Below are 10,230 nucleotides of genomic sequence, written 5' to 3'. Positions count from 1 at the left end.
AAGGCTGGCAGAGCAAACAGAAGCCCAAACACTCAGGATATCCTCAGTGTCAAGCACTTGCTGAACAGGAGTTTGGTTGCTAAGGAAATAGTTCCTCCATGTGGCAATTGGGAAATCCTTAGATCCAGCAAAGGAAATCCTCAAATGCCTGCAGCATGGGAGAGACTTTCTGAGAGCCTCTCACCTGGCAGAGGATTTGCATCAAGAAGACGCTAAGAACCCAGAGTTCTAAGGAAGAAAATACCAACCACCAAAAGTCCTGACAAAGTGAACAGCCTGTTCTCAGAGCCCGAAGTACAAGTGCTAGTTGGCATGGAGGAAGTGTTCATCCTGGCTAGTCAGCTGAGGGAGGCACTGACACCCTCTGAGATTCCATCTTATCCCAGTCAGAAGGACAGTCACCAAGAAATCAGAGGGAAACTCATCCTGGGAGAGGGAGGAAGGTGAGGAGGGGGTGTGGAGAACTGGGAACTCGTGCAGACTGTTGGTGTGAAAGTTAAACTACTCTGGTCTCTAGGAAGATCCTCAAAAAACTTTCAAAAAGGGACCTTCCGTGGAACCCAGCCTTATCAGTTTTTGGTATTTACAGGCCCTAGAGAAATTTGCACATCAGTGTTTCTTGCAGTCCCGTTGACAACAGCTTGGTGAGTGAACCAACCTAGACATCCCATAATGGAGAGATGGGCAAAGAAAGGTTCTGAAAAGTTTAGGACAGCGGTTTTCAACTTTCCTAGTCCTGTGACCTTTTAAATACAATTTCTAACGTTGTGGTGACCTCCGGCCATAAAATTATTTCCATTGCTTCTTTATAACTGTAATTTTGCTACTGTTATGAGTTGTAATGTAACCATCTGTGTTTTCCGAATGTCTTGGCGATCTCTGTGAAAGGGTCATTAGACCCCTAAAGAGGTTATGACCCACAGATTAAGAAACACTGCCTTAGGAACTAGAGCCTTGTGGGAGGAATTGGAGGACTCTGGAGAGAAGTCATGCCTTGAGGTTTGATAGCCTGGACCCACTTCTTGTTCCATCGCTACTTCTCAGATGCTCATGCAGTGTGACCAACTGGCCCCTTATTCCTTCTGCTGAGCCTGCCCTGCTGGGATGGACCACATCCCACAGGATCTCTCAGCCGTTATAAGCCCATCTTTCTATTAGGAAAGAAAAACAAACGAAGATACTACACCTTGAAAACACAATTACGAATGTTCTTGACACTGACTCTGTTTCTACTAGGCATGGGACCAGTGAGTGATCACCTGGGAACTTGCTGGTGTTCCTGTCCTTAGAGAGTGCAGAAAAGATCCAGATGTGGTGGTCTGCTCACTGCACTCACCAACCCATGCACCCCAATTCCTCCTGATAGAGTCTCAGCTCAAGATGTGTGTCATTTATTTATAAATTCATTGATCCGTTCATTCATTAACACATTTCAAAGTGTTTTATTTACTGGAAGGACATGTGGTTGCAATATATAATTTCATGCAATTATATACTTCTCTCTTGGCCTATTCCATCCACCATGTTCCAACGCCCTCTGATTCCACAAGCCTATCTTCTCCCTTTAGGCCACTCTGTTCTCCACGAAGTTTCTCCAGATGCCCCATGTCTTCAGAACCTGCTGTTTTCCATGTGTGTAACACATGTAGGAGGAGCCACACCTGAGAGACATGCGGGACCTGCCGTTCTGAGACTGACTTCTTTCATTCAGTGTGATTATCTCCAGTGGAGTCCATCTCCCTGCAAACTCCAAAGTGTGGATGAAAATAAATTCATCGCGTGTCTAAAACATTCCTTCTTTGCCCATCTCTCTGTCTGGGCTGGCTCCCTCACTGAGTTGATGGGAACGGGGCTGTAAGGGCTCCTTCACCCGCCCCTCCCCCAGCATCAGCTCTCCCTGGCTTTCTTGATGGCCACCATTGCCGTTCTGACTGGGATAAGATGGATCTCAGAGTGGGTTAGTGCCTGCTCAGCTGCCCAGCAAGGATGAACACCTCCCCCATGCCGACTGGCATTTGCCCTCCAGGCTCTGAGAACTCACTATTGTTCACTTTGTCAGGCCTTTGGTTGGTTGGGAGATTTGGTGTTTTCTTCCTTAAAACTCTGGGTTTTTATTGTCTTCTAGATGTGTATCCTCTGCCAGATGAGAGGCCATCAGAAAGTCTCTCCCATGCTGCAGGCATATGAGCATTTCCTTCGCAGGGTCTAAGGTTTTCACAGTTGCCAGCTGGAGGCACTATTTCCTTAGCGACCAGAGTCCTGTTCAGAGAGTGACTGCCCCTGAGGGTAACCAGAAGTGTTTTGGTTACTTTTTTGTCCACCAGCTTTAGACCTTTGACTATCACAGCAAGGTCAGATTCATGTGACCTGTTGTCCCTACAGGGTCACAGAGGGAGGAATTCTTTTTTGTTTCTTTCTTTGTTTCCGGTTTCTCTGGTAACAGCCCTGGCTGTTCTAGAACTCACTTTGTAGACCAGCCTGGCCTCGGAATCACAGTGATCTGTCTGCCTCTGCTTCTGAGTACTGGGATTAAAGGTGTGCGCCACCACACCCAGCTCAGAGAGAGGAATTCCACTTGTGGCCATCCAGGTTTGCAAGGACCATATGTTGAAGGTATTGTCATTTCTCAAAACTTTATTATCTGCATCTTGGTGAAAACTCAGGTGTTGCTTCTGGCATGGGTTTGTTTACAGAACCTCATCTGTAAATAGATGTCTGCCCCATCTATCCACATATCAGGTTGTCAACAGACCGAGTGCTGTTTCTATCACTATGGCTCTATGAGACTCCCAGAAATCAGGTTGGTGACACATCCTGTATTGTTTCTTTTAGGAAAAGTTTGGCTATCCTGGTTCTTTTGTGACTCTATGTGAATTCAGATGTTTAAGAAAATAGCCAAGGAATCTAGCTGGGTGGCTGTGTGTGGCTGGCCTTGATCCTGGTTGTGCTGAAGTGACTGTCTTGGAATCTGCAGCCTCCCTCTCCCTGCCTGCACCATTCCAGCCCCATCCCAGCCAGCTCTGCTCTGGAAATAACATTCTTAAACATGAAACAAACTAAACATTGATCAGGAACAGAGTCCTGTATTTTTTCCAGTCCCCAGTCTGTATTTTTTCTTTAATGAAGGCATTCGCTAAGGAAGCATGCTTGCACAGGGCTGTAGACCCAAAGTGTCTAACTCATAGGTCCCCGGGTGGGTGCCAAACACTGAAGTGGGCAGCATGCAGGAGGGCACTGAGTTATGAATCCACTCCAGGAGGAAAAAAAGAGGGCATTGTCTTTTCCCTCAATTGGGAGAGGCAAGCCAAGGCTCCCCTTGTCAGATTTAATGTGAGTCCTGCAGTGGGGTGCAGGCAGGGACACCTCTGCTATGGATATCGCTCTATATAAATAAAACACTGATGGCCAGTGACCAGACAGGAAGTAGGTTGCCAGGCAGGAAGTAGGTGGGACAAGGAGAGAGGAGAATTCTGGGAAGCGGAAGGCTGAGGAGAGACACTGCAGCCACCACCAGGATAAGCAGCATGTAAAGACTCTGGTAAGCCACCAGCCACGTGGCAAGGTATAGATTTATAAAAATGGGTTAATTTAAGATAAAAGAACAGTTAGCAAGAAGCCTGCCACGGCCATACAGTTTATAAGTATTATAAGCGTCTGAGTGATTATTTTATAAGTGGATTGTGGGACTGCGGGGCTTGGGGAACCTGGAGAGAAGCCCTCCAGCAACACACCTCCTTACAGGGGACCGCTCTAGCGTGAGCCTGCATGGTGCTTCTGTGGGATACAACCCTAGGACCAAGGCTCTATTTTCTGTCTTCTAGAACAGAAGGCAGGAGCCCAGCTGCCAGGAGAGCCTGCCAAGCCCACCGCCAGCCTGGGGAGTCCTTCCTTGCCCAATGAGCAGCCATCACTTTGATGAAAACTCTCCTAAGGGCAGGAAGCAAGACACTGACCAAGAAAGAAAGACTGCACGCAGCTCCTCCCTGGTCAGGAGTCCAAGAGACTGAGGCATCCCAAGTCTTTTTCACAGGCACAGACCAGACATTCGAATCCATAACACAAACTCCACTCACAGCAGGGAGACTTGTGTAGCCGTAGCATTTTACATCGCCAGCTCCCACGGTTTTTCTTGTGACAGTTTTTCAGTCTTACAAAGTTTAGGACAACAGAACTTACTTAAAGAGCTTGGATATTAGAGGCAGAGTCAGCCTCAGCCAGTGCGTTCTCTGTCTCTCTGTCTCTCTGTCTCTCTGTCTCTCTCTGTCTCTGTCTCTCTCTGTGTGTCTCTGTCTCTCTGTGTGTCTCTGTCTCTCTGTCTCTGTCTCTCTCTGTGTGTCTCTGTCTCTCTGTGTGTCTCTCTGTGTCTCGCTGTCTCTGTCTCTCTCTGTGTCTGTCTGTCTGTCTGTCTCTCTCCTACCCTTATGGAGTGGAGCCCTGCTGACACCTGATGCCCCAGTGGTCGCCATGCCCATGAGAGGAAGGGGACAGTAAAAGTGAGAAGAAATCGATTAAAATGTATTCTCATTCTTAAAAACTGAAACCAAACGTTGCCACCAAAAGAAAAGGGTGAACATGTCCACCAAAAGGCAACCCTAATGCCAACCACGCTGAGCGGATTCAGAGGCACCTAGAAGGGTCCTCACTAAGGGAGGCGGCTCTAGTGGACCACTGCCTAAAGAATTGAGCAGACTGTCAGGTTAAGTCGGCCCCTGGAGGACCTGGATTTCTGGGCGGAGTTCCTCGGTTGCTGCAATTGTCTTCAGCAAAGAGGAAGTGCTCTGGCTAGGCTGAAAAACTCAACAACTGTCAGGCTCAGCCCAAGAGCCACTGATGTGCATTTGCAGACAGAAACCAGCTCCACTGAGAAAGCGCAGGCCTGGCTCTGCTGCTTCCGACCTGCTCCGGACCGGAAAGGAGTGCCTTCGCGGCCCCAGGAGCTGCCCATCTCCAGCCTAAGAGAAAGCGTGACTTCCAGATTGCAGCCATCTTTAGCGGAGAATTAAAAAAGGGATCAGTGACATGGTCAGCATCCAGGCAGCAACAACCTGGAACTTTGTCCATTTGAGCCAGGACTTTTTGGGGCATCACCACTCTCCTGCCCTCAGCAGACCCAGAGGCGCTGAGCCCCCCACCCTGAGCAAGCCAGGTTCACCCTGGCTTTCCCTGTTCACCAAGCTGGGCTGCTGGACAACCCTCAGGTCTGGGTACAGAGACTGAGCTTAAAAATGGGAGCCTCTGGCAAATATTCGGTTTGAACAGCAACAGCATCAATTCTCTGCGAAGACCCAGTTTTCTTCTGATTTAGGATTAGGAGCCGGACCACAGTAGATGCTGTAAGAAATTCTCCAGATCAAACATCCATCTTGCCGTTTGGTGAGCGTTGGTAGTCATATCCCAGCTGTAAGTTTTAGCTTTAATAAACTTAGGGTGACCTAGTTAAACTTTTTGATGTGTCCTTCCTTATCTTTTTGGAGCAATTCTTGTGTTGTGGTCCCAGGCTCTGAATCAACCGGAGCAGACAAAAGAAGTTCTGTAAAGCCAGATTTATTACCGGGCAGCACTTCAGAAAACTGATCTGTCAGGGAGGCAGAGCAGACTCGGGACCTGAACTGAGACCCCCAACGTTCGTTTCAGCAGGTGTTTAAGTACAAACCCCACAGACATCTGTGCCAAGTTACAGTTGCATTTCCCCCACCAATCAGGAGTCAGAGATTTAGGGGCTTTCTCTATGTGTTCCTTCATTATCAACCGACTAAGAATGTAAGCTTTTCAGTCCAACCAATCAGATTCATTTGTTCTTTCCGTCCTTAGCAACAGCCATAAAGTTGCACGAGAACTGGAAAGAACTAAAGATGCATAACGACTATTCCTGTGGAGGAGGCAGGTCAGCTCTTGGAAGGTTCCCAGCTCCCCTAGGGCTTGGGAACCTAACTTTGTTTCATCTTAAGGGTAAAATGGAGTCTGAAGTCAAAATGGCAGCACTTCAGGCAAGGTGCTTTTTCTTGTTCTCAACACTTGACCTTAGAAACTAATTTTTGACTGAATGTTATCGGTTATCAACTACAAGTACTGTTTATGGTTCATTACCAAAATAGTGTAGAAACCACACCTTCTGCAACCCCACTGTGTGATGGTTTTTACTGTTTACTTTTTCACTTTCACAACATAGAAAGTAACTTATTTCTAACATGTAGCCCCATTTCTGTGAAAACACAGGATGCTCTGTCTCAAAAGGATCAGATACCTTCAGAGGCCTAAGGAGATCTTTCTTTTTGCCCTCTGATTGAAACTGAAGAATCTCTTGAGCATTGAAGTCCTTTTCTGCCAGGTGTCTAGAAACTGCTTTTCTTCAAAGAATGGACTTTATATTAGAGACTTCTCCTGAAAAGTGAACTTTTACTAAAAGGCTGGCCTCTAGTTAAATGATGGGAAGGGTCGACTTTTATCTAAATTTGGACTTTTCTTAAAGCTTTTCCATAAATGCTCAGCTTTTTATTTACAGTTTGGCTTTTTTTTTTTTGGAAAGGGTTGACTTTCTATAAAAACTATTGACTTTCATGAAAACTATACCTTTTAATTTGAAAGTTGCCCTTTTTATATAAAGGAATGACTCTTTATGAAAAACTGACTGTTTTGAAAAAGATACACTTTTTGTTCAGTTTGGACTTTTATGGACTGGATGAAATCATTGTTAAAAAGATGGCATTTTATGAAAAAAGACAGCTTGTTTAGAACAGACTAGACTTTTATGAAACAGAATGCTTCTTCATAATGAAATTAACTTTTTGTGAAAATGGTGCACTCTTTATTTGAAGAGGGCATTGCATTGAAAGGGTTGACTCTTCATTACAAGGCTGGTATCTTATGAAATGGTTGAACATTTCATTTAGATCTAGGAGGCATCGAAATACATAATGAATTTTTGGGAAATTTTCTGAGTCATTTTAAAAATTATTTTGTTTTTCTTTCATATGTATGGCTGTTTTTCGTGTACATGCACTGACATACAAATACATATGTATATGTATTTCATGTATATGTATATGTATTTCATGTATATGTATATGTATTTCATGTATATGTATATGTATATGTATGCCATGTGTATGCCTGGTACTTGTTGAGGCCCAAAATGGAGTGTTGGATCCCCCTGGAACTGGACCTATGAATAGCTAAGAGCCACAATGTGGATGCTGGGAGTTGAACCTGGGTCCTCTGGAGGAGCAGCAAACCCTCCTAAACACTGAGCCCTCCCTCTCTCCTGTCTCCCCTTCCCGTGATGCTCTTTTATTTTGTTCACTTATTTATTGTATGTTGGGTAAATCCCCCACTCCAGGCAGGTCAGATTCAAGGAGGCCTTAGGCTTTCACCAAGCTGGGCAGCTGGACACCTCGAAGGGCAGAAGCACAGGTTGGGAACAGAGACTGTGCTTAACAATAGGAGATTCTGGCAAATACTCTGTTTGAACAGTAACAACACCAAATCTCTGCAAAGATCCAGTTTCCAATTTAGGAGCCTGACCTGCTTTAGGTACTGTAATTCTCCCAATAAAACATCAATCTTGCCCTTTAGCAAGCATCGGTAACCATATCCCAGCCGTTAGTATTAACTTTAATAAACTTAGGGTGACATAGTTAAACTTTTTGATGTGCCCTTATCTATTTTGGAGCAGTCCTTTACTTAATTTTTGACTAAATGTTATGTGTTTTTATCTACAAGAGCTGTTTAACCTTCATCACCAAAATATGGTTATACACAATACCTTCTGGCAACCCATTGTGTGACTGTATTTACTCTGTTTAATTTTTTTCAATTTTACAATATAGAAAGTAACTTATTTCTAACAAGATAGTTCTATTTCTGTGAAAACACAGACTGCTCTGTCTCAAAAGGTTGAGACAGCTCCAGAGGCCTAAGGAGACCTTTCTGTTTGGCCTCTGATTAAAACTGAAGAATCCCTTGAGCATTGAAGTCCTTTTCTGCCAGGTGTCTAGAAACTGCTTTTCTTCAAAGAATGGATTTATATTAGAGACTTCTCCTGAAAAGTGAACTTTTACTAAAAGGCTGGCCTCTAGTTAAATGATGGGAAGGGTCGACTTTTATCTAAATTTGGACTTTTCTTAAAGCTTTTCCATAAATGCTCAGCTTTTTATTTACAGATGCACTTTTTTCAAAAGGGTTGACTTTTCATAAAAACTTTTGACTTTTATAAAAATAATACCTTTTAAATTGGAAGTTGCTTTTTTTTTTTTTAATATAAAGGAATGACTCTTTATGAAAACTGACCTTTTTGAAAAAGATACACTTTTTGTCCAGATTGGAATTTTATGGACTGAATGAAATCATTGTTAAAAAGATGGCATTTTATGAAAAAAGACAGCTTGTTTATTACAGAATAGACTTTTATGAATCAGAATGTTTCTTGATAATGAAATTGACTTTTTATGAAAATTGTACACTCTACTTGAAGAGGGCATTGCATTGAAAGGGTTGACTCTTCATTACAAAGGCTGATATCTAATGAAAAGGTTGAACATTCATTTAGATCTGGAGGCAGGGAGATGCATGGTGAGTTTTTGGGAAATTTTCTGACTTATTTTTAATATTTTTTCCTTTCATTTGTACGGTTGTTTTTCATGCAAATACACACATGTACATACATATAGTACATATGCTTTCATCTGTAAGTATATGTACACCTCACATGTGCCTGGTACTTTTTTAGGCCAGAAAAAGGGTGTTGGATCCCCCTGGAACTGGACCTAGGGATAGCTAAGAGCCACAATGTGGATGCTGGGAGTTGAACCTGGGTCCTCTGGAGGAGCAGCAAACCCTCCTAAACACTGAGCCCTCCCTCTCTCCTGTCTCCCTTTCCCATGATGCTCTTTTATTTTGTTCATTTGTTTATCATATTTTGGGTTACCTGTTTAACTTCATACATGATCAGGGAAAGACTAGACATCATCATTACCTTCAATCCGTGGTTGTCAGGAATTTCAGAACAGTGTGGCCACATTGATTAGAACTCATTTCTTTGTCCAAGGCCAATCCCCTGCCTCTCTCACTGGCATAAGACAAATAAGCCCTTTCCTCCTCAAATTGCTTTTGGTCATGTTTTTTCATCACAACAGTAGTAACCGTAAATAGGACAGTTACTTGGTCATGCTGTCTCTTCGCAGCAATAAAGTACCTGAGACTCTTACATATTACGATTCTAAAAATGTGTTTTCCACAAAGTCTCTCTGGGTGGATGTACCGTGCCTGATCCTGGCTGTGCTGAAGTGTGCTTGGAATTTGCAGCCAGTCTCCTGCCTCTGCAAGCAGAGTGCTGGGAGTACAGGTCTGCACCATCGCCCCAGCTCTGCGCTGTAAATGAAGCTTTTAAGAAAAAACAAAACAAAAAAAAACAAACAAACAAAAAACAAACAAACAAAACAAAACAAAAAACAACCAAACCCTGAAACATTGACCAGAAACGTTAGGCAGTTGTCAGTGCGTCTTTATTTTGAAACTGGAGGCGTTCAGAAAGGGGCATGCTCACAGGGAAGGAGCAGTATCCCAAAGGCTTATGTTATTTCTAAGGCTCCCTGGGGCCAAAGACAGATGGGCAGCAGGCAGGTGGGAAGGAGAACACCGGGCAGCTACTAATCCGTTCCAGGAGGCCCAGAGATCTGGGCTTCCTGCTGTGGAGCACCTGACTGGGGAAGCAAGAGGCAGGGGGCCTGGGGCAGTGCGAGCCTGCATGGAGGTGCTTCCCACCAGGTCCTCCTCTCCCCTCAGAGCCTCTGGGTTCCAGCTACCAGGCTCGCACTGTACTCTGCCAGAATCCCTATTCCAGCGCGAGCCCGCCAAGGCCGCCCACCACCTGCCTAGGAAGAGCTCCCACGGGTGAAGGACAGGCAGCCTTCACTCAATGAACACTCTCTCAATGGCCAGAAGCAAGGCATTGACCAAAGCTGCAACATACCCCAGATCATGACCCCACCAGGCCTGGGGACTGAAGCATCCTAAGCCTCTCTCACAGACAGGGACCAGACATTTGGCTCCACAGCACGAACAACACTCCCAGCAGGAGGACTTAGGCAGCTGAAGCCTTTTATACAGACACCTCACACGGGATTATCCTTGACAGATTCTCAGTCTTACAAGGATTAGGAAAGCAGCACTTGCTTAACAGTTTGCTTACAGTGAGGCAGGCCTGTCTCAACAAGCCTGCTGTAAAGTTTTACA

General features: G+C 44.7%; 2 long non-coding RNA genes across 2 annotated transcripts; one reads left to right on the top strand and one right to left on the bottom strand.

The window, feature by feature from the left end:
* Positions 1–1,428: 1,428 nt before the first annotated feature.
* On the bottom strand, positions 1,429–2,438 carry LOC121826136 (uncharacterized). The gene is made up of 2 exons (XR_006068453.2): positions 2,042–2,438; positions 1,429–1,740 (listed from the first exon to the last, which is right to left on the bottom strand). It is a non-coding gene; the product is annotated as an uncharacterized LOC121826136 (long non-coding RNA).
* A 10-nt stretch (positions 2,439–2,448) lies between these two features.
* Positions 2,449–5,441, top strand: LOC143268668 (uncharacterized). The gene is made up of 2 exons (XR_013044727.1): positions 2,449–2,613; positions 3,822–5,441. It is a non-coding gene; the product is annotated as an uncharacterized LOC143268668 (long non-coding RNA).
* Positions 5,442–10,230: the final 4,789 nt, after the last annotated feature.

The sequence above is a fragment of the Peromyscus maniculatus genome, chromosome 15 (assembly GCF_049852395.1).
Source record: "Peromyscus maniculatus bairdii isolate BWxNUB_F1_BW_parent chromosome 15, HU_Pman_BW_mat_3.1, whole genome shotgun sequence".
Lineage (NCBI taxonomy): Eukaryota > Metazoa > Chordata > Mammalia > Rodentia > Cricetidae > Peromyscus > Peromyscus maniculatus.
Note: the sequence above shows the minus strand (reverse complement) of the source record. Positions and strands in the feature narration are given on the sequence as shown.